At 43.8% G+C, this 22,374-nt stretch overlaps 2 long non-coding RNA genes across 4 annotated transcripts; both read right to left on the reverse strand.

The window, feature by feature from the left end:
- Nucleotides 1–9,566: 9,566 nt before the first annotated feature.
- On the reverse strand, nucleotides 9,567–11,214 carry lncRNA:CR46247 (long non-coding RNA:CR46247). Of its 3 annotated transcripts, none has more exons than NR_133509.1 (2): nucleotides 11,155–11,214; nucleotides 9,567–10,830 (listed from the first exon to the last, which is right to left on the reverse strand). It is a non-coding gene; the product is annotated as a long non-coding RNA:CR46247 (long non-coding RNA). The 3 variants fall into 3 exon arrangements; NR_133511.1 differs by having other exon boundaries at nucleotides 10,604–10,830; nucleotides 11,139–11,214; NR_133510.1 differs by having other exon boundaries at nucleotides 9,567–11,214.
- Nucleotides 11,215–21,668: 10,454 nt separating this feature from the next.
- Nucleotides 21,669–22,136, reverse strand: lncRNA:CR46349 (long non-coding RNA:CR46349). The gene has a single exon (NR_163200.1). It is a non-coding gene; the product is annotated as a long non-coding RNA:CR46349 (long non-coding RNA).
- Nucleotides 22,137–22,374: the final 238 nt, after the last annotated feature.

The following is a 22,374-nucleotide window of genomic DNA, read 5'->3' on the forward strand; positions in this document are numbered from 1 at the left end:
ACATATATCGGAATGCAAATTTTTATACAAATCGCTTTTAAGAAGTAATCCCTAAGTTTTCACTTGTAAATTGTTATTAATCGAACTAATTATTTGCGCTAGACAACTGGGAGGTATCTGCTAGTCGAGTTGAGTTTATATCCGGCGTCCAGGTCTGCACTTTTGTCCCGGCACTTCCTGCTGGTCAGCGAGGCGACGCAAATGTGTGCTTTGGGCGGGTCATTCGCAGCCATAATGACATCCCCCCACCGCCGTCCATGTCCGAGTCACATTCACACAGGAGTTTATTTTGTAATTAACGCCTGCCGACGTCGCCTGTTGCGCATTGTGCCCCTAGGAAGCAGAAGGCGTCGCTGAGAAGCAAGGTGGATAGGTGAGTGGTCGAGGGGTGTCGAGGGGTCCAGGGGTCACACACATGATGGGTGGTGGTTGGATGGTTAATGTGGGAGACGACTGACCCCGCTTTGTTCTGGCTTCAACCGCTGCGCTCCTTTTTCTGGTTAATGACGTTGACAGGGACACCCACTTACTTTGCCCCCTTTTTTGTGCACTCGCCGCCGCTCTTAATCAACGCCCCTTTGCTGTTGCTGTGTCCTTTCAACCGAGAACTGTCAACACCTTGCCACTACGACCACGCCCCCGCCCTCAAGTCATTAGCCGGGAATGGCAGTGCCGCCATGGGAATGTAAGGATCAGATCCTTGAATATCAATCAAATCAGATCAGCATTGCTCTTTAAAGATTTTAATATAAATCTACATTAATTCTCTATCATTTCTTATTCTATTTATTGGTTTCCTGTCGCAAGAGTAAAGAAGAGCACTATTAGATCTTACCACGCATCCTGCAGTGCTTTTGTCCTTATTGTCCCATTCTCTTGAAAGTAAGTTTGCAGCATATGATGTGAACATGAAATGAAAACGAACGAAACGCGAGGTGGCTGTGTCTGAGTGAGTGGGTGGGATGGGTGGAAAAGAGGCTGTTTCCAGCGTCTGGATGCCGCCAACAGGTGTAAATGTGAATTAATTAACCGCAAACACTATAAACAACACCTCAACTAGGTGTGGGTATATGTGTGTGTGTGTGTGTTGCCGCACGGCTTACAAATTGGCTTGCCGTTTCACTAAATTGAAATGAAATTCATTAGGCGACGACACGTTTGAAAATCGCTGTTGTCAATACACAGTACAAAAGCAGTTGTTAAACGAATTCAATTTTGTGAATTCTGCGAAACAATATGATTTAAAAGTTCTATTTGTGTGACCACTTTCCATGGCATTTAAATTGATACACATATTTCTGTTTGTGTAAACAACAGCGACACAAAAGGCAAACAATATGTCGCAAAAGTCAAACTTCAATAGATGGCAAATGAAAAAAAAAAATGAAGCGAATGAAGTGGTGGGAAATGAGTGCGGCTTGCCTTGATTTCGAGTCAATTCAAATCAAATCATTCGGAAGCAAATCATTTGATATGTGGGTGGATGGGTAGATGGAGGAACACACATTTACAATTGCTCAATTCGATTTCCGTTTGAGTGCGTCGCCATCATCCTCATCAGGACGTTCTCATCGTCGGCGGTTCAATGGCAACTTGATCTCTTGTTGATGACGGCGGCAAACTGTCGCAAAATTGCCGAAATTGCCAAACGACGTCGCGCTCGGAGTTTTCGAATTTTCCGGCACACAGGTGAGTGGCTTTAATGGGCTCGTTATTCTGGGACGTGGATTACGCGATTCCGCCAATTCGGCCAATTCCGCCGGTTCCATGCCTCCCAGAATGTCCTTATTAAATGGTCTAGCACTTGATTTGCTACTGCTACTCATTGAAATCAAAATAGAGGCCTACATGCAGCAATGCTATTCAAGCTTCGGCCTTTACGACTTAGGAATTCCTTTTTGTGACGTTCCTTTGGATAAAGTTTAGTTTAGGATCGTGGTAAGAAAACCCCTTTCACCAATCGATTGATTGATTCAAAGCGATTATATTCTTTGGTCTCAGAGATTGCTAAGATAAATTCTTTACGGCTTTACTGCTATTCTTTTCATCTGCAGCATTTTTAAATAAATATATGTAATTGCAGAGTATTAGTTTGTTGGCTAAACGAAATGCGTTGCCCAAATGTTATATAGCCCTTTTTGGGATCTGTTTGATTGTCATGCCATTGGTGGTCCTTACCAAGATGGAAAGAAAAAAATACCCTGAAGTGGCACTGTTATTTTTATTATTGGATAACATTTGCCCGATTACGCGCACTTGAATCGATTTATTGTTATTGAGGTTCCCATGCCAGGAACCAGGAACCAGGAGCCAAAATCGAGAATCCAGCTTCTACGCGCCGCGAAAGGAATTCGTTTTGCTGGCCATAATTACAAGTGCCAAGGGATGAGGAAGTGGAAGTGGAAGTGGATGTGGAAGTGGATGTGGAAGTGGTAGTGGAAGTGGCAATAACAAGGAGCACGTTTCAGGTAAAACCGCGAGGGGCTTTCTGTCGAATCCCATTCAGTTTGGAGCTGAAGAAGTTTGGTCCGTTGGTTGCCAATGCCAATGGGATGATTCGGTTTTCGCTTATTATTTAATTATTTGCTCAATGGCAATTCCTTTAGCGCATTATTTCCCTTTTCTCTATCCCTGCCCCCTCTAATTATATTCCTATTTCTAATTTAATTTCCTCTGGTTGCTGCCTGCCAACCTCAGGAAAAAATCAGCTGGGCAGGCGGAGATTCAATCACATTTGCGCCACATTTCCAGTTCATCATTAGCGTCGGACATTGACAGCATAGAGTGGGGTTATAATGCCTTCGGCCTCATCATAGTTTCGCAATTATTAGCACCACCACCCCCCCTGGTATCAATCAATCATAATTACAGTGAATTGCAATTATTGTTGCATAGTTTTCGTGCCTCTGACAGTAAATTGCAATTGACGCGTGTATCCCGGCTAATGGATTGAGGTGATTAGTGCACCCAGTTCATATAAAACCATTACGGATCCAATAGTATCGGTAATGAAAGACAATGTTTAAGTTCGCTTCTTTTAGTATTTAGATTAAATACGTTGCTCTACTGAAGAGTATTTCAGCAATGCAAACGTCTTTTGCTGTGCCTTTTTTCAAATCTAGCGTGTAGCAGGAGGTCAAGGGTCGGCCTTGTAAAAGGGATCCATAGATCAGATGGGGCGGCATATCGCCAATCGACTTGGCAGACGGCTACTGATACCGATAATACTTGGTATGCAAATTTGATTTGTTGGCCATCCAGTACGTGAGGGTCTCCCGTAGCAAAGGAGCTGCTAAGTGATGGTCGAGGCCGGGTGGCTTCTGCACTTTGTAACTGGTTGTGTAAACACTCCCAAAATGTATATAAAATGTACGCAAAAGTCTAAGGCCGTAGGACCGTAAAAGGATAAAATATAAAAAAAAAAAATATAAAAAAAAAATAAGGCATTGAGGACAGAAAGGGTCAGGATCCGTCAGTCAGTGGAAGTATTCGGGTCGCAAAATCAGCATCCAGAGCGCGTCACATGGAGCGGCTTGTCGTGGTAATTGCGTAGCATTTCCATAGATTAAGGGATTTACCCAGACTACCTACCGCCCGGCTGGCCCTTTGTGAGCTATATTACCACCAGACGGGGTCCAAGACAAAGAACCAGAACCAGAACCGGCACCAGCCGGAGCAGGGAGGAGAGCAGGCCCAAAGATGAGCAACTGAAACCAAAACCAACAGCAAAGAAACCCTCCGCTTTTCTTTTTTTATTTTTTTTTCCTATTTTTTCCACGTCGAAAAAGGACAGCTGAGAAAGAAAAAATAATGTTGAAGTGTAGTAAAACGCTTGTGTTAAATACTTTTATTGAGATGGTAAGCCTTTTTATTAGCTCAGACCTAAATAAACAAGCTGAAAAGCAGGGGGTTCCTTTCTTTTTTTTTTTTTTTTTACTTGGTTTTGGTTTGGTTTGGGGGCGCGCGCACGACTTTTATCTGTCCAAAGGGACCGGCGGTATGGGGTTAAGACCTGTGGGATGGTCTTAAATGGGGACTTCGCCGAGGTCGCAGCCTCATTTAACATACTTTGAGCATGTTATGGCAGCCCTGAGAACAGATCTAGAAAAAAAAAACGAAAAGAACGACACAAATCCCATAAATTCGCTAAGAAAACAGTGAATAATACAATGGGGAAATATGCAAATAAAAGAAGGCACAAAAAAAGTATCATTAAATTACCATTGGAAATTAAGCAATTTCCACTCTTTCACAACAGATGAGATTTGCTCCGAAATTGAGGTGATTAAAGGTGTGGGGCCTTAAATTGAATAATTTAAAGTGTTTCGCACTCAATTGGATTTTAATTCAAGTAGATTTACCATTTTTTTTTAAAGGATCTTCATTTGAATATAATTCAGAAGTTATTAATATATATAGTATTAAATCTTAAATATTTCACATGCAAGACTTTATGTTCTATATATGTAACTTCTCCGCCCGTGAGACCATTTTAAATTCAATGTTCAGTTGATTAGGGGTCGCACATGCTGGGCCTCCAAAGCTGAGATTTGCACACACACATGGCACACACACACACACAGCCATACCAACACTTAAGCAAATCGTATGGAGGAAAGTCATAAAGTGTTGTTTAATGGTATTTTTCTTCCATTACTTACCGTTATTATGCTAATGAGGTCGTTACGCGTATTTGTGCGTATATTTTATTTATGTATTTTGAATTGTGTGCGCCCGCGTCTTGTTTCGCATTCCTCTCCAGCATACACGGCAAAAAAAAAAAAACAAATGTATGAGAACACTCCACACACTTGACACTCGCATAAAACTCGAACTTCATAACTTTTTCGCACAGTGCCTGCTTGGGCTGTATTTTACATACTCTCGCATGTACTTCCTGGCATTTAGACATCAGCATCATGAACGAAATCAGCATAACATCCTTCTAATTCGGGACTATTTCATATAGCATTTAGTCTCAATCAGCAAAGAGCAATGAATTGTAGTCTGGTTATATAAGGTATACCTTGGTCTAGTCCTTAGAATTTTGGTTTCCTTTTTTTTCTGCATTTCTTTCTCCTCTGCTATGTTGCTGTTAAAGTTTCGCGATGAACTGGTGGTGGTGTGGTGGCAGTTCGCCAGCGGCAACTAAGACGACGACAACGCGTTATGAAGACGACAACTTGCCACTTGCCGCAGCAGCAAAGCCAAATGCGAAATGCAAACACAATGGGCACAAGGGGCATGGGGCATGGGGCATGGGGTATGGGGCATGGGAGTAGCTAATTCTAAGGGTTTGAGGCACGAATTCCGAGGGGGAGGAGGGGTGGTGGTCTGGGGAATGGGTTCTAGGGTGCTCTAGCCTAGCCAGTCGACAACAACCGCATTGACGGTGGCAGCCAGCAAACGCGAAGCAACAAAACTTTCCTTCTGAATACGTAAAATGTTTTTGCTAAATGTGTCCCAAATGTCGGGCGGGTACCGCAAACGATTTGCAATGGAGCGGGCAAAACGGAGGAGGAGGAGGAGGGTTCCCACTGCGGGCTGCGGGCTGTGGAGATAGGAGTGAGGAGCGGGGAGCGGGGAGAGCGCGACTTTTCATTCGATTCGTGGCTAAATAACTTGGTTTTCCAAAACAACCTTGGTCGCTGGTCGATAGTCGTGCGGTTGTTGTCTATCGCAGCTGTTTGGATTGTTGCGCTGCCTGCTGCCTGCCGCCTGCTGCCACTCCGCTGCTTTGGGTAAACCACCCAGAAGACCACCCAACACCACCCACCACCAGCCCCTGCAAGGGCACTTCTTAAGCGCTTTCTTGTCCTGCGGTGGTCGTTTGTTTGTCGTGCACATAAATCCTGGCGCGAGCTGTCCCAAAGGCACTGCCACTGGCAGCGGTGACAGTTGTGTACGTCTCCTGGCCCGCGTCCTTCGTCCGCAGTGCCGGTGCTGCTGCCCTGCCCTGCTGCTTGTGCTCCTCCTTTGCTCCACCCAATCCCACACCAACCCATCCTGCTGCACATCGGTGTGCGTGCTAACCGCATACTTAATTATGAAGCCCCAGTCGAAGGCAAGCCCAAAGGAATGGTATATGGAATAGACCGAAAGCCACCTGGACGGCATAGGGCTAAAGGACCAAGGACCACGGACCAAGGAGTCCCAGCCAAGAGGACGCAGCTGCGGCTGACTTTAAAGTCATTTTCAATATCTCGAAGTCCAATTGTGCACGTTTAGCGTGGTCTCAGGTGCACTGTGAGAAAATAGCTTGCCATTCCACGATGAGTGTACTATAGGAATTAAGGAATTAAATAAGCTCCATTGCATCGTAGTATGCTGTATTTCTTCGCCTGTATCTTAAGGATTGCTCCTTTTGCAGCCTCTTCAGCTATTCGAAGCCACTGGGCCTGTTGCTTAACAAGGCTAGGAAATCCACTTCTAGAGGAGTGGAGGAGGGGTGCAGCAATGGTCTTGTTTTTCTTTCTTTTTTTTTTTAACTTGCTGGCTGGCGTGGCGTCAGCTGCTCGACTGGAGATTTCTTAATCTGACGTTCTAATGAATGTCATAAATTTATGGCCAAGTGCTCTCGACTTGAATCTCGATTTTGGACTGTTTTCCGTGGGATTGGCTTCGTTTCGATTCGATTGGATTGCTGGCCAGTGATTTGCCCCATTGTCTGTGTCGCCATATTCCTGCTGCTTTTCCCCCGAGGCCAGGTTGTGCGATTTTTCGTGCCAGGAACAGGGTACATTGAGTGCAGGGAGCAAGGGTCCACGTCTGAAGTGGTCAAGTGAAAAGTTGAGTTTTGGCACTTGTCCGATCCCGGGACCCCCGAAGAATATATCAGCCCGAGTATTGTTTTGTTTTGCTTTCGCCTCTGACATCATCATTTTAATCATCGCCTGATGCTGGAATAACAGTTTACCCCCCCGGACCACGTCCCTTACTGCCTGTCAATTTGTTCGATAAGCCAGCGCAGAGTTGTCCAGTATCCAGAATCCTGAATCCTCGGACCGTTGTCCAAGTGTCCGAGTGTCCGAGATCCGGACTATACGTACATATGTGCCGCGGAATGAGGGGACAGACATGCGACATGGACATGCACGCTACAAGATAATCACATTAAAAAGAGAGCTTCGCCAAACCCGCACCCGAGTGTCCAGTCTGGGAATCGTTGACAGATAAGGGCGCTTGTCTCTGTCGCCATGCATCATCCATGCGAGGCAGGGATGCCAAATTGGCATCTTTATCAGAGGGCCCCGTTTGTACTTTAATGAATTAGAAAAGGCAACACAAGGGTATATTGACATCTTTGTACTGAAAATGGAAGATTTTTTGTTCGCAAAACTATGATAATTATTTTTCATCGATGTTTAGTGTTTAAATTTTCCGCAAGCAAGAAACTACCATTTTCTAAACTGACAACCATTCGATAGAATATCGAACTCGTTATTTAATATTCCCTTTTGTTGTGGGGGTTTTGAATAATATCCGAGTTTCTTCAAGTTTTGGCAGCACTAGTACTGCTCAGTCTTGACAAAAGTGGACACAGGGTGAAGTTCGCTTTTGTGTCCGTTATCTGGACAGCAAAATATTGGCAAATTGCTGGCTAACAATGCCCGATAGATAAGGGGGGCCGGCCAGACCCACTCGATCAAAATGCTTTTTTGCCCGCCCATCGAAGGGGGGCAGCTCCGCCCGAAAAGCGCCACCAGACTTCACCATGAGGTCCTGGCCCATCAGGAGTCCCCTGGCTCATTATTTCATTTAGGGTTTTTATTGTTTTTCGCATGCCATTAGTCAGTTTTGATTTACATGAACGGTCGAGAGGCTTGGGCAATAAAAATAATAAAAACAACTGTCGCTCAACTTAATAAGAAACACAAGCAGAAAGCCAACCTAAAAAAAAAAAATATAAAATCCAGATGAAAATAGGAAAAAAAAAAACAACAAAAAAATGAGAAAGCAGGGAAAAATGGGGAAGGAAATTCGGGAAAATTGTTCATTTCATTTGACGTTTTCTCGAGAGTGAGGGGCGGCCAGGAATCATTCAAAATAACTGAAAAAACAATGAAATTAGGCCGAGCCAGGGGACTCTAGCACTGAGAAATCTAATTATTCATCCCCTTGTTTTGGTATTTTCTTGAGTTTTTTTTTTTTATTTTTTTTTTTATACGTTGTTTACTTTTGAGTTTCTTTCGGGGAAACCCAGGCCAAAAAAGAATGAGGAGCCGCAGACATCTGCTCAACGCCTGTCCGTCTGCCACTGAACAGGATTCTCCGAAAGCGGCGCATTAAGTAGAACAGTTGGAACGTCAAGGATTCGGACTAGCGCGAGGTGGGGAGCTCCACCAACTGAAGGACCGGACCGGGGAATGAAAAACCCGATGAACGAGCCTGGCGCATGCGCGAATATTTCCCGACTTTGGTGACGCCTCCGCGCTTTTCCATTGGGAGGCGCCCCGTTTTTTGGCGCTGGGAGCTCCAACGCTTGCGCCTATGAGGCGATTGCCACGCCTGCAATTGCTACCGGGGGTTCACTGTACATAAGGCTCTCACGCTGCGCTCTTTCCGTCTCTTTCTGCATTCGTCTATTACATAAAATACCTTTTTGCAATCCATCAAAGCGGCCTTAACCTCACACTCTGCAAATCTTCGCTGCCCATTCTACCCAGAAAGAAGAATGAAAAAAAAAAAAAAACTAAAATAATCACCTGCAATCGCCTGCAGTCGCAGTCCGTCATCATTGATATTTGCCCGGGCAGTGTGGTTCAGCTCCAATTAATTAATAACCTGCCAGGGCTAAGCAAACCTTTCAGATAAACCGAGAACGATCTTAAAGTTGGCTCTTAAAGGCCTCCTCCACGTTGGGCGCCAAATTTTCAATTATGGCCTCAAAAGTTGCTTGGCCAAGGCGAAAGTTATCCGGAACAATTTCGGGATGGCAAACTTTGGAGCGCGACTTTTCTTTAATTTCTCTTTCGCAGTGTCTGAATGTGTTTGGGTGCCTAAACTTAAAGTTCTTTTACTTTCGGCGCTCGGAAAGTTGGCTCAGTTCATTGCCGTTGGTGGACAGGTGCAATGGCCCAATATATGGCGGTGGTGGGGGGGGGGGGAAGGGTTTTTCAAGGAGCAAGAAGGGCCATAAATTCAATCTAATATCGAATTAATCGATTATACTCGTATGTAGCCCTGTCGGCATTGCGTTTCCGTTTCCGCAACAGGAAGCCCCGGCACGCACACCCAATACTGTAGCTAAAAACAGTAACAGTAAGCAAAAACAGTAGCAGAAACATAAGGCAAAGGGTTAAAGATTTATTAATAACCTACCGTTCGGTGGGTAGAGGGTGCCCACTACGTAACCCCAACTCAATCAGGACTAACAGCACCGCGAAAAAAACAAAGCTGGCAAAGCTATTATTAGCCTTATTTTCAACCATTAGTTGAAACATTATCGCTTCAAAAGTTTCGAATTTAATTTGCTTAAGCGAAGTATGAAAATTGCAATTAAAACCTTATAAATTAAGGCGTCTTTGACCTTTCTCTTTCACTTCGAAAAGATTATAGTGTCATTTGCACACCAACCGCCTAAGTATTAAGTATGCGATAGAAAACTGTTTGTGAAAACTAGCACACAAATGCTTATATTAATTTTATTCTACAACCGCAAAAAGTTGAACGAAACTTTCGAAACTCCCACATTTAGTTTAAGTTCACACTACTCAGAAGTTTAGAGTGAACTTAAAGTCAGAAAGGTTATTTACTTCGCGAGGCATTGAATGTCGAACAAAAGATGATCCTCGTATTGAAATGATTGAAGCTCGTGCTCCGATTAAAAACATTTTATAATGTACAACAATTATTCTACCGAATCTACAATATTGGCAATTAGATACTGATTAGAAAAAGTGATATTTGTTTTTTCTATTTTTTTCGGTGCAAAACCGTTGACGTTGTCCTCATCACAACCGGAGTCACAGTCATTTCGTGCTGAGTTGGCGCTTCTGGTAACGAGCGGAACCAACAAATGTCCTGGAGACGGGGGGGCTGAGGGGATCGTTTCGGTTTTTATAACGTGACAACACGCAAGGTTGGGACTTAAACTGAGTATGGAACTGTGACTGAGACGTGGGCATGTCGAAGTGGGGGCGAACAGGAATAGCAGGACATGAACATGTCACCGAATATGCCGCCGCGAATTTGATGGGAGTGGAATTAAACCCTTGCACATTACCCTTAACTTCTTGCTGTTGCCATAAATTCGACGGGGACACAGAAATCAATGTATTTCATTAATGGCCCGAATGTGTGCCGGCTGTAATGGGCTTTATTGCCATTGTTGTTATTAATATTGGCATGCAACAAGGTCGATCAGGACACGCCAACTAAAAGCTATCAACGGAACACCAAGCAGATCCATACGGAATACGAGAATCCTTCCCCGGTCGCATTCGACGCATTTTGTAAATCCAATTAAATTCGTCTGGCAGCAAATCTTAATGAAATAATTACAAAAAGCCCCGTCAACAGAATGGGAAAATCAGGCGGGCTTCAGAAATAAAAAAATAATACTTTTTTGGGTAGGTGAAAGGAGGAAGTCCTTAAGAGCTTTGTTTGGGTGCACTATTAACTGATCTGTAAATTTATTATAAACATTTAGATTAGTCTCTCTGCTTATTGGATGTAATCCTTTCTTATAGTTATCTGATTTCATAGGATATTCCGCTACTCATATCCTTCTAGGGATCGAACTCCATATCTGCTGGCGAACAAAAATTGCCGGCCATGTCCGGTCATGGGTTGCTGCTTCATTGGGTTCCAATGGGGTCACAGGATGTGCTTGGCGATGGGCAGAAAAAAAAAAGAAGAAAAAAAAAAGGGAAAGGAGCGGGTTGCGCACTTAACAAACTCGTAAATAACCAGAACAATGAGTGTGGCGATCGAGTGACGAAGGCTCAGGCGGATGTACCACAAATTGAATAAAATGCAAATTGTATTTTTTATTTTTATTTATTTTTTCGCAACGCAGGCGTGTTTTTCCTGTTGTGCGCTAAACAAACAAAAATAACTCAATGTGTGACAATTTGGCAATGTCACAAACACTTATGGTGTGTCCGTGTGTGAGCACTAAAGAAAAATTAACTCACAAGTTAGTACAATTACCGAAGTGATCAGCTTTTGCAATATTTTCGATTGCGCTATTTAAACAATTGTGCTGCATTTGAGTAAAAAACCAAATAGTGTGAGAAAACAGCATTACGAATCATTTAAATTGTAATTCCTTTACAGTTTTGTAAAATCCATTTGTCACAGTGTCGGCCTGGTTGGCCTTTCTATTATTTAGATATATTTTATTCAATTTTTTTTTTTTTTATGGCCAGCCGACATTACGCCCGGAAATATTAACGCATGTGCGACGTCGGCAAACATCGACGACTGGATGGGTGTGTGTGTGTGGGTGTATTTGAATGTTTGAATACAAATTCAGTTTGCCATTTTGACACACATGAATGACCAGCGAGTGGACGGGGCCCTTTTTATTATATGTATATGTACGCTTGATTTTTTTGTGCGAAATTCCATTTCCAATGTCCGCCTCTCATATTTTTTTATGCGCACAATTTTTTTGTTTTTTTTTTTTTTTATGTGTCGCTTCTTTATGCTCGTATGAATAAAAAATTCGCCTGGCGACTGCAGCGAAAGGTCCTTGCGGTCCTTGCTAGACAAAGGACTATAGAAATAAATTGGAGTGGTGTTTGGCTTGGCTAGCTGGGTAGGTTAAAATCAATCGTTCCGTTTTAGCGAACGCATTTATTTTCATTTCGCCGAGATTCGGACCGCTCGATTTTCATCTATAACGTATTCAGATTCAGATTCAGAATCAGATTCGGATTGGTATTCCAGTTCCAGATTCGCAGATACCCCGATTTCGTATTCAGATTGTCCGAACCCTTGGCCTGCGGGTAATCCCCCAGCCTTTGGACCCCAGCTACCTTTTCATATTTGGCAAATTTGAGCATATTTTATCACCATTACCGAATGCCGTGACCCGCAGGCATGGGAAACCCAACCCAAGACAACCCCACCCAAACCAACTGAACAACACCCACTAGCCAAAGGACTCACCCACTCACACGGAGTCGCAATATTGGCACCCGCATATGAGGCTTTGTTTAGTAAACCGACAACCCTTTTGCCAGTCGAGCCCGCATCCCCACATCCCACATTCACATCCAATCAGGATTTTCGGGGTCCTTGCTGCCACTTAGGCAAATAAATAATATTGGACAGCCTGCCAAGGAGCAGCAAAAAATTTGTTTAAACAAACTGGGAAATTTATGAATATGTTGAAGTTTCTTGGTCGCAATATGGAGTGGCAGACGCTGGGATATACTTAGTCCTAAGAAATTGGTTAGAATCTTTAAGGATGAGTTAATATTGTTCTGAAGTATTCGTTATGTTTCGTTGTGAATCGCAGAGTTTAGTTTAGTTTAATCTGAGGGATTAACCTTTGAAGCTCTTTAAGGTGCGTTACTCACTTTTAAAGTACATATCACTTGAAAAATTCGTTGATTGACTTTACCCTTTCCGTGCCTGTAGAGCGACCTTTGATTGATTGCATCTCGTGAGGAGTCCAACCAGCGCCAAGAAATGATGGCAGTAACCTACTGCTTCACAGTCCCAAGCCAGAAAATTTTCCCAAAAAAAGAAAAAAAAAAAACAAAAAACAAGAACATAAAGTAATAAACACAGATTGGCTCCGGAGGACTTTGGAGCAGATGCTTTTGGGCCCAAGAACAATCTAAGGAGTGCTTTGTTGGGTCCACGGCAATGAAAGAAAAGAAATGTTATTTCATAATGCAAATTGTGTCTGCTTTCGTTTTGCCACTCCCCCCTCAAAAAAAGAAAAAAGGGCGGCGGGGGGCGATGGTATTAATGTCGAATGTCAAGCGAATGAAGTGACGTCCAATTGAGGCAACGAAGGTTATGGAAATGGGGCAGAAATAAGAAAAATGCGGTATTTAATGTGAATTACACCACTGTGACCACAAGGCTATTGCAGTGCCCAAGAATCGAGACCAAGACCCTCGATCATCGTCATCGCTGGCACAAATGTAAATTTTCAATTTAAATGCAAATATCAATTTGTCAATGCGGCGCTGTGGGGCGACTTCGAAGGAAAAAAAAAAAAATGGGAAAAGCGTCGAAGGAAAGGCGAAATCCTTGCATTTTAACTAGTCAGGCGTGGCCGGTCAGAGGAGAGAAATATTCCAGAGGTCTGGAGCGCTCAATTCCCACGTGGCCGTGACAGTCAGTCCTGGCATTTAGCCATCATCATAACGCCAGGAAGGCCCACGGACTCCATCCATCCATCCATCCATCCAACAATCCATCCAACAATCCATCCATGCCCATCCTCCCAGTGGATCCATCCTCGCTGAATGGCGAACAAACGGCGCTGATTTCCTTGTGGGTTGCTGCTGGTTGCCCATTGCCGCTGCTGTTTTGTGCCTAATTAGGAATTCACATCATTTTTTATTTGGGTTAAAATTATTCAAAAGTGGCAAAGACCCTGAGCCGCACTCGCATCTAGCCATCTTGCCATCTTCGAGGCGGCTTTTATGGCCAGTCGAGGAGCTAAATCTGCGTGCGGTTAGGACAACCACCCTCCTGGTCGACGGACGAAGCACCCAAGTTCTTTGCCCCTGGCCATCAAAGGAGCTCCTCAAATGAACTTCACCCAACTGGACGCGGCAGTTATGAAAAAAAAAAAATAATAACTGATGGTAGACCAAAAAGGGTATCTATTTAGAATTTAAGATACATCAATATTTGCTAAATCTATTGCGCTTGGCTTTCAAATAGTTTGCAGTTATTTGCAATATTATTATTAAAAAAAAAATATTTTTGTTCTAAACAGACCAGCATAGTCATGGTACCCCCGTTTCCTTCGCTAATGGGCCGATAAGAATATAGGTGGAAAATTAAACATATTAAAAGTTTTTACACCTTTGATGATGAATTTTTTGTTCTTCGGCCGCTGCTGGTGGGCAACCCTTTTGAGTTTATTTTTTCCACTTTTTCCCCCTCATAATATTTCGAAAACCTTGAAACCCTTCTGGCCGGGGCACTTAACAAACTGTCGCGGTGGCGGTCGCAACTGAGATGGTAGGAGTTCGTAACTGGAGGCTTGAGATGGAAGTTGTTGGCCTGGCCAAGTAATAAAAATGCAATTACACAGCCCGGTTAGAACGGCCAAAGACCACACTTAACCCCTGCCGCTCGCCTCAATTTGATTCACTTCATTCAGCAAGTAAACCGACGCATTAAAAAATATACCTATATATATATATATACAGCTTGCATGCAAAATGAGCCCCGGAGTAATAAAAACCGAAATAACCCAAAATGGAAATAAAAGGCGTTCGCTAGAAGCGGAGCGGAGCTGGAAAAAGGTGAAACCGTAACCAGTGGCCATTTCACAGGAGCGGGGAAGCGTTAATGAAAAGCGCCGAAAGGGTTAAGCCAACTCGCGTCGACCCGCCCACAGTATGAACTCTACCCTCCTACGGACTGTTCCGCCTTCGCTTCGCTTCTCATCCCTTTGTCAGTTGGACATGTGACACGCTCGCTTAACTTGGTCCAAACTGTCAACAGGTTGATGGTCGCTCCTCCCAACTGGAGCTGCAGGATTCAAGCAGCTCCTGTCCTGTCCTGTTCTGTCCACTCCGGGCCCATCGTCATCATTAACATTTCAAACGACGAGTCACGCAAGCGTCGGAAGCAAAGTAAAAAGTATATGAAAAAAAAAATATATATAAATACCCCCGGAAAAGGCAGAATTTGAATCTGTTTTTCCCGATTCGAGGTGGAGGGTGGAGTTACGGAGCGTGGACAGTCAGCCGTATCGCGTGTCAATTGTTGCCGAAAAGCAAAAGTCGTCAGTCAAAGTGAAAACGAAAAATTGAAAGCCAAAACGATCAAAAACAAAAAAAAAAAAACAGCGCACAGAAAGTTTGGCATTGCCGCAACGAATTTGTATGCTCTTTCCACAATATTGAAAATGAAAAGCAAAAATCCTTTTCAATAATATTTTGAAAATGCCAAAGATAATTTTCTAAATATCCATTTCGAACTAAAGCCTTACAGAAACAGTAAGAAAATTCTAACAGAACTTATAGTTTTTAAAAACTATATTTCCTTTGATTTGGAAAATGGAAAAGTGTTCATCCAAGGAGGATACCCCACTTAAATTGAACGTCATTGCCATGGGAGAAATACAAATAATTACTTGAATGTTATGCTACAGCTTTCACTTTTCACATTTCACATTTTCCACGATTTCCATGCATTGCGTGGGCAATTGCGTGGGCGTACTTTTCCAAAAAAAAAAGAGGCATGGTCGCGTTTTCATAGGCCACAGTAGGAGGAGGGTGGGTGGGGAATGTGGGTTCTGCCATGGACAGGTTGAGTTTCCCGCTTTTCTTTGCCCAACATTTTTCCGTTTATTTTTTGTAATCGCTGAACTTTTTTTTTTTTTTTTTGACTTCCGCTTGACATTGTTTGATTGTCGTTTAATTGAATTTAATTAGCGTGAGGCGCAGCAAGGACGCGGTCACCAACCCCGCCCCCACATTTTCCGTCCGCCTTAAGCGCTCCAGTTTCCCCCTCCTCTCGTTTCCACTTATTAATGGCAGTTTAACTTTTATGAGTATGTTGTGGCTGACAACCGCGATTCTTTGCTTCGCTAGTAATGAAACATTTTTATACTTTCGTGGGAACTGGCTGCGGTTGTCCAAGCCAGCCGCCACCCTAGTGTTAAGTATATGAGTCCTTTATCCTTGGACGACCCCATCCAGTTCGTTTGCCAGCCATTGAGATTGCAGCTTATCGCTTTTCAATCAACCGAAATCGCTTAAGTGCGTATTGTATATGCGCTTGCCACGCAATTTTCTTGTTACCGAAAGCTCCTACATACATACAATACAATACAATACATACCGCCCGAGCCTTAACCCCACAGTGCCCCCACACAGCCACTGGCGATGGCACTTAGCACCTTGGTGACTTAACCGCACTGGCGAACGCACTAAATGAAGCTTGGCACGCACCAACAAATACTTACATATGCCTTTTACTGAATACTGTGTACTGTGTACTCTGGCAGAACAACAGCCACCCTCGACTGAGGTGTATTTAAGTTTTAATTGCCGGCAATTAAAAGTACATAGATACAGTTAGAGCCGCCCAACCACACACGCACGCATAAAGGATGTGTGTTAGATGCAGATATGAAAACGCGTCCGTAAATGTATGCACTTGAGCAAAAAGCCATTCCCCTCCCCAGTTAATAATACAGAATTCATAGAGTATAACTACTGATGAAATGGCACAGCAATCGCCTGTTAACTATCCATTTAACTATATAGTTGAAGTTGCAAGTAGCAGGGATTTTCTTGCAGTGCACCTTCAGGCTTTTGTATCGCATTGAATAGCAATTGAGATCCAGGCAAATGTAAACACTCGATGGCAGGACTCCGCCAAAGTCGCTGGCAATTAACGTTTGCGATTATGACACTCCTGATGTGGGAATGGAATGGGAAAATGTGTTGGCCAAATCGCGTAGGTGTTGCCAGCAGTTTCTAAATTGCAATTAACCAGCTTTTTGCTTTAAGAGGAGAATCGAGCCCGCATTCGAGGGACTAATTAAAGAGCAGGCGGGTGTGGGGTAGGTGAGTGGGGTGGCACTTCCAGAACGCCCACTGCCAACTAACTGGAGAAGAACCTTGAACTGGAACTGAGATCGGTGAGGAGGAGCGGCGGTGAAGTGGATGGCAGGGAGCTGCGCCAGAAAGTTGCGACGACTTCCCAGACACAGATGCAGACACAATCCCAAACTCCCAGCTCTTTTTGGCCACGCTTGGCATATTAAAAATATGTATAAAGCACAAACTTTTGGCCGCCTCTGTCGTACTTTCACACTTTGCCTGATTAAAACGCCGCCAAGAAAAGTCGAGGCAAAGCCAAGCCGAAGGAAATGAAAGCGAGTTGGGGGAGTGGGGCAAAGTTTTTGGCACTGCCAGCGTTTGCGGCAGCTGCGAAAGGCTTTAACTACATTGCAAAAGCAAAAACCAAAGCCAAACAGCCGGTGTGTCCTTGAAAAAGTCTCGTAGGACGCAGGACGCAGGACTCGGGACGGGACACCGAACTGGCCTATGAAATCTCCGTGTTTACGTACCGACAACTTTCCGCTTTCATTTCCATAAAAATGCGTTTGTTAATTTCATAACTAAGTCAGCAAGTGCGAGGTACACCGAAAGAATTTCGAACAGCCTTAAGATTAACTGAGTGCCAAATAGATGCAGGATGATATCTTGCAGATTTTGGAGAATTCAGCTTTTAACAAATATTTACAAACGGGATTTTCTCCATAACCTGGCCAAAAATGATATCACCGCTTAAATGAAGACTGTTTTATACTGCCAATAAACATAGCTAACTATCCCTATCACTATTTTTATAATTATCAAAAATAAAAATTTTAACAAATTTTCGCATTTTTGATAAGGGGTACCATCATTAAAATTTGCGAAAAATGGCAAAAAATTTGACTTTCCATTTCTGAATACAGGTCGATAGGAAATTTTGTTACGAATTCAACGAGGTATGGCATTTCACTTTTGGACAAATATTTTTTATGCTATTGAGAAAATACTGATCCTTTTTAACCAAAAATAAACAAAATAAGAATTGCCAAAAATTTGATATTTACAAACGGGGTTTTCTCCATAACCTGGCCAAAAATGATATCACCGCTTAAATAAATACTGTTTTATACTGCCAATAAACATAGCTAACTATCCCTATCACTATTTTTATGATTATCAAAAATAAAAATTTTAACAAATTTTCGCATTTTTGATAAGGGGTACCATCATTAAAATTTGCGAAAAATGGCAAAAAATTTGACTTTCCATTTCTGAATACAGGTCGATAGGAAATTTTGTTACGAATTCAACGAGGTATGGCATTTCACTTTTGGACAAATATTTTTTATGCTATTGAGAAAATACTGATCCTTTTTAACCAAATAGTCGTGATGAAATATTTCGGAATTAATTCGATATTTTCAAATTTGGTTCTCATAAAAAAGGTGTCAAAATGTGCGATTATGCCCGAATGTTGTTCGGTGTACTCTTTGGGCAAAGCGGACAAACTAATTGGAAAGAAAATACATGAAAATCCTTTGGATGCGGACTTGAATTTGGATTTGGATGCGGATGCGGATCCACATGCAGAGACTCATTAGCTTTGCTTCAGTTAATGCAAAATCAAGTTGCCACCATGGTGGCCCAAATCCCAGTCCATTTGTCTGCTGCGTGAGCGTTAATCATCATCCTATACGCGTAATTACAGAGTCAGCGCGAAAAAGAAAGTGTGGGAGAAAGTGGTGTTCGGCTATGGAAAGGAAGAAAAATGTGGCAGCAGGGCTGGCGGACGAAAGTCAAGACGCAGCATCAACTGAATATTAAAAGGACTTTGAGTCGGAGAAGTTGAAAGGAGCTCCGGGTAGATGGGATGCTTCTTTACATTCGCCAAAAACCACTGCGGTTGCAGTCACTTTTGTGGCACTGGCCAAAAGCCGCAAATATTATTAACCACGAATCAGGCGTATTCAGAAATGCCATCCCCAGAAATCCCGTCCTCCCCGAAAAGCCACTTCATTAGGCGAAAATGGAATCCATTGAAGCGGTTGCGGATTTTCGTAGCATACTTTTTGGAGCAAGCGGCTTGGGGAATTGAACTACCATGGAGTTTTTATTTTTTCTTATTTTATTAAACAGTCGCTTAAGTTTTAAATGTTACTTTAAAACGAAGCACTATTCTTTTTCACAATCGACAAGCGGTTAGTTTTCAATAATTCATAGTAGCCAGCCTGTTCTAATTCGCACTTAAGCCCTCCGAAAATAACCCCATCAAGTGGCTGGGACTTGAAGTGCCTTTGGATTTAGAACGGAGTCCGTCCGATTGCAAGATGAGTAGGAGGTAGCGCCAGGACACGAACTGGAATCCGAGGCGGAATGTCAACTAAGAGTGTTGAGTGTCAAAGACGGATGCCAGGGCGCATTGCTGGCAATCAAAATCCGAAATCCGCTCAAAGCTTGAGAAAAGTGTGTGCAGATGGGGAAGGGGAAAAAGGGGGAGACAACTGTGGCGATAACACCGAATGCTCGGAACAGAAAAGCACTTAACTCTTAAAGGCGAAATGCTTGTAAAATTTAAGCCCTACTTAATTTGCGATATACTCGTAAACAATTGCCCGCGGCAATCTCATTGTGGCACTTGTCACTGCCCTCCCGCGGTGGGTGGGTGGTTGGTGGGCGTTGGGTGCTGGGTGCTGGCTGGAGCTGTGCGTGGTTTGGAGTGGCTTGAGAGCCATGCCGTGCCAAGACTCGCCCCCAGCCCTTTTCCCACGATTTTTACTAATTTTAATAAAGCTTGAGAGACAAAGGCGTCGCTGGGGTTGCTGGATGAACTGGCAAAGACGAAGGCGCCGCAACTCGATATCACAAGACAAAGGCTCACATCAAGAGGAAACCACAGGCTACGGCTACACCTATGCCTTCTGCTCCTTCTGCTCCTGCTCCAGCTCCTCAGACAAACTCCCACTTAACCCCCCAAAATGTGTGTGTGCCGCAAAGGGTTGAGGGTTGGAGGGGTGGCGAAAGGGGGGCTGCCACATAGCATTCCGGCTTATTTCTTTCAATTTCGGTTTTTACTCATTTCGCGACGCGGTTTCTCATTATGCAGACATAGCTCGGCAAATGCCGATAGAGATGGCAGTTGAAGACTTGCATAAATAGCAGGGAAAATTCCAAAAATATAGTGGACTGAAAAATGCATTTATTAATTGTAGATAAATAAGTTATTAAGCTATTATTTGAGATCTTAAAACACCATATTGGACACGAATTTTCCATCAGCGATCTGCATTTTGGCCAAGGCCACCACTAGCCCCAAATGAATTTTTCGTGTTCGTTGGTGGAAAGCTGGGAAAATCGAGAATATAGGATATGGGTTGGCGGCGAGGGATGTGGGGGTGAGGTTTGAACGGGAAATGTCTTTCTCTTGGCAGAAACCGCGAGTCCTCGCATCAGCGGCACATTTGTGTGCAGTGTTGTCGCCGCAGCCGCTGGGAATTTAACCCTTTACTTCCCTAAAAACCTGTTCACCCCCCACCTTAACCCCTTTCAAAACTCTCCAAAACCAAACCCCAGCCCCGTGCCTTTTTTGTGTGTGCCAGCCAGTGGATTACTCAATTAATTTAATTATGCGCTGTCAATCATTTCGTTGCCTTGGCCCAGGAACTTCTACTTACTTTCTCTGCGACTGTCTGCCCACCGGCGCCACGCCCACTCCTAGACGCCTTCTTGGGCCATGCCCCCAGCTGCCCACGGCCATGGGGTCTGGGCAAAAAGTGACTTATTTTCTTGTTGCCACTTAATTTTTGTTGTCCTTAGATTTGCGCCAACGTCTGTGGCCGCTGAGCCGCGGCCTTCCGCCCCCTTTTCCCGCCCACGCCACACCCCTTTCTGCATATTTTGCCTACACTTGGCCTGTGGCACAACTCAGCGGAGTCGGATACTGTGGAAAGAAAGACTTTAAAATCTTTGGGCAAATTGAATTCCCTACAAAATAAAACCAATAGTATTACATTTCTTTGCCCAATTTCATTTGGCCAAGCTTAGTTAATTACCAATATATGTACTGTAATTTTGGACAGTGCAGCACGCAGGAACGCAATTTTAGACGAATGGCAATCCTCCCCATCCAAGGTTGGCCCATCCCGCCCACAAAATAACCGCGACCGCTTGGAAATAAGAGAAATCATTTGCGTTTTTGCGTTTACGCAAGGCACGGGTTCCGAGCTGCTAATCCCCACCCCTCTCCACCGCCAGCATCATCATTCCGAAAAGAAACCCCTTCTTGGCGGCATACATATATAGAATCCATCCTTCCTGATCCCAAGCTGCAGATTCCCATCAGCTTTGTGCTCTGCACTCGTCTTGTCTTAATGTTGACTTTTCCATTTGCCTAGGCAATTTGTGGCACTGTTTTTTCCGCTTCTTCAGCGGGTTTTTTTCCTATTTTCTTATTTTTCTTTTTTGCTTTCTTTGAACCCGTCTTCTGGCGTCTTCTGCGAATATCCTGCGGGCTTTGTTTGCGCCTGTATTTGTTTAAGCTGCACATGTCTGCGTGTGCTGACTGTGTGTGTAAGTGTGTGTGAGTGTGTGCACGGTGTTTGCTTACATGTGTAAATTACTTTTCAATCTTGTGATTACTTTTTTCCACATTTAATTATTTTAATTACGACCCAGCGCACACAAGCAGCTTCCGCATCTTCGTTTGCGCCACCGAAAACCCTTTTTCCTGCGACCGGTTCAAAGAACCCGAATGGCGGCTCCCAAATGCCAACTTCCCCTCAACGTCACCTTGCTCCACTTGAAACTTGAACTTGGTGGAGCCTAAACTATTCATAAAGAAATTGTATCCCCATCAAGACGACTTTTGCTAACGAAATATTGAATAAATATTTCGTTTATTTGAGAACAAAAAATAACTTTTTGGCCAACTTCAAATGAATAAACTATCTAAATTCTAGATAGATGCATTTTATTGCGATCATTATAGCCTTGGCTGAGCTAAGTAACATGAACTCTTAGAAATAAAAAATCAATCCCTAAACATAGCTCCATTCAATATCCCATTGCTTAATGTTATTTGTTGACTTTGGAGTATCTTAATCACTGAACTGCAAAAAAAAAGGCACACATTCGCGCACTAAACCAACCAGCTGTGAATTTTCGGTTGCAGTGGTGATTGATGGATTGATGACGGCGGCACATGATGGATTCGCCGATTCTCGTTGCGATCGGCAGGCGGATGTGAATGTGGATGTGGATGTGACCTGAATCACCTGCTGGCAAATGCGTCAGATGGCGCTAATGGATTTGCTAGCCTGGATCGCAATCAATGCAGGTGAATTCTGGCATCTGGATCCGAATCTTCAGCGATCTTAGCTGGGCGATGGACGACGGACTGCCGTCCACGGAGCAAATCCCTGCACTTGAGTCGTCGACGGGATAAAGTCATTTGTGGGCTGCTGCCGACGTCGCTGCTCCGAGAGGATATCCTCGAAGTCCTCCGAAAAAGCCGCCCCGTTTCGGCCACGACTTTTCCATCGGCCTTTCGGAAAACAGGGGGGGTGGACGGCGAACAGGACGAGCTCCAGTGCGCCGACTCGTCAGACTGTTATACTGTCATACAGTGCTGGCCAGGGGATGAGTACATCGGCACTTCGGGTTTTTACTCCGAAAACGG

The sequence above is a fragment of the Drosophila melanogaster genome, chromosome X (assembly GCF_000001215.4).
Source record: "Drosophila melanogaster chromosome X".
In the NCBI taxonomy this organism is placed as follows: domain Eukaryota; kingdom Metazoa; phylum Arthropoda; class Insecta; order Diptera; family Drosophilidae; genus Drosophila; species Drosophila melanogaster.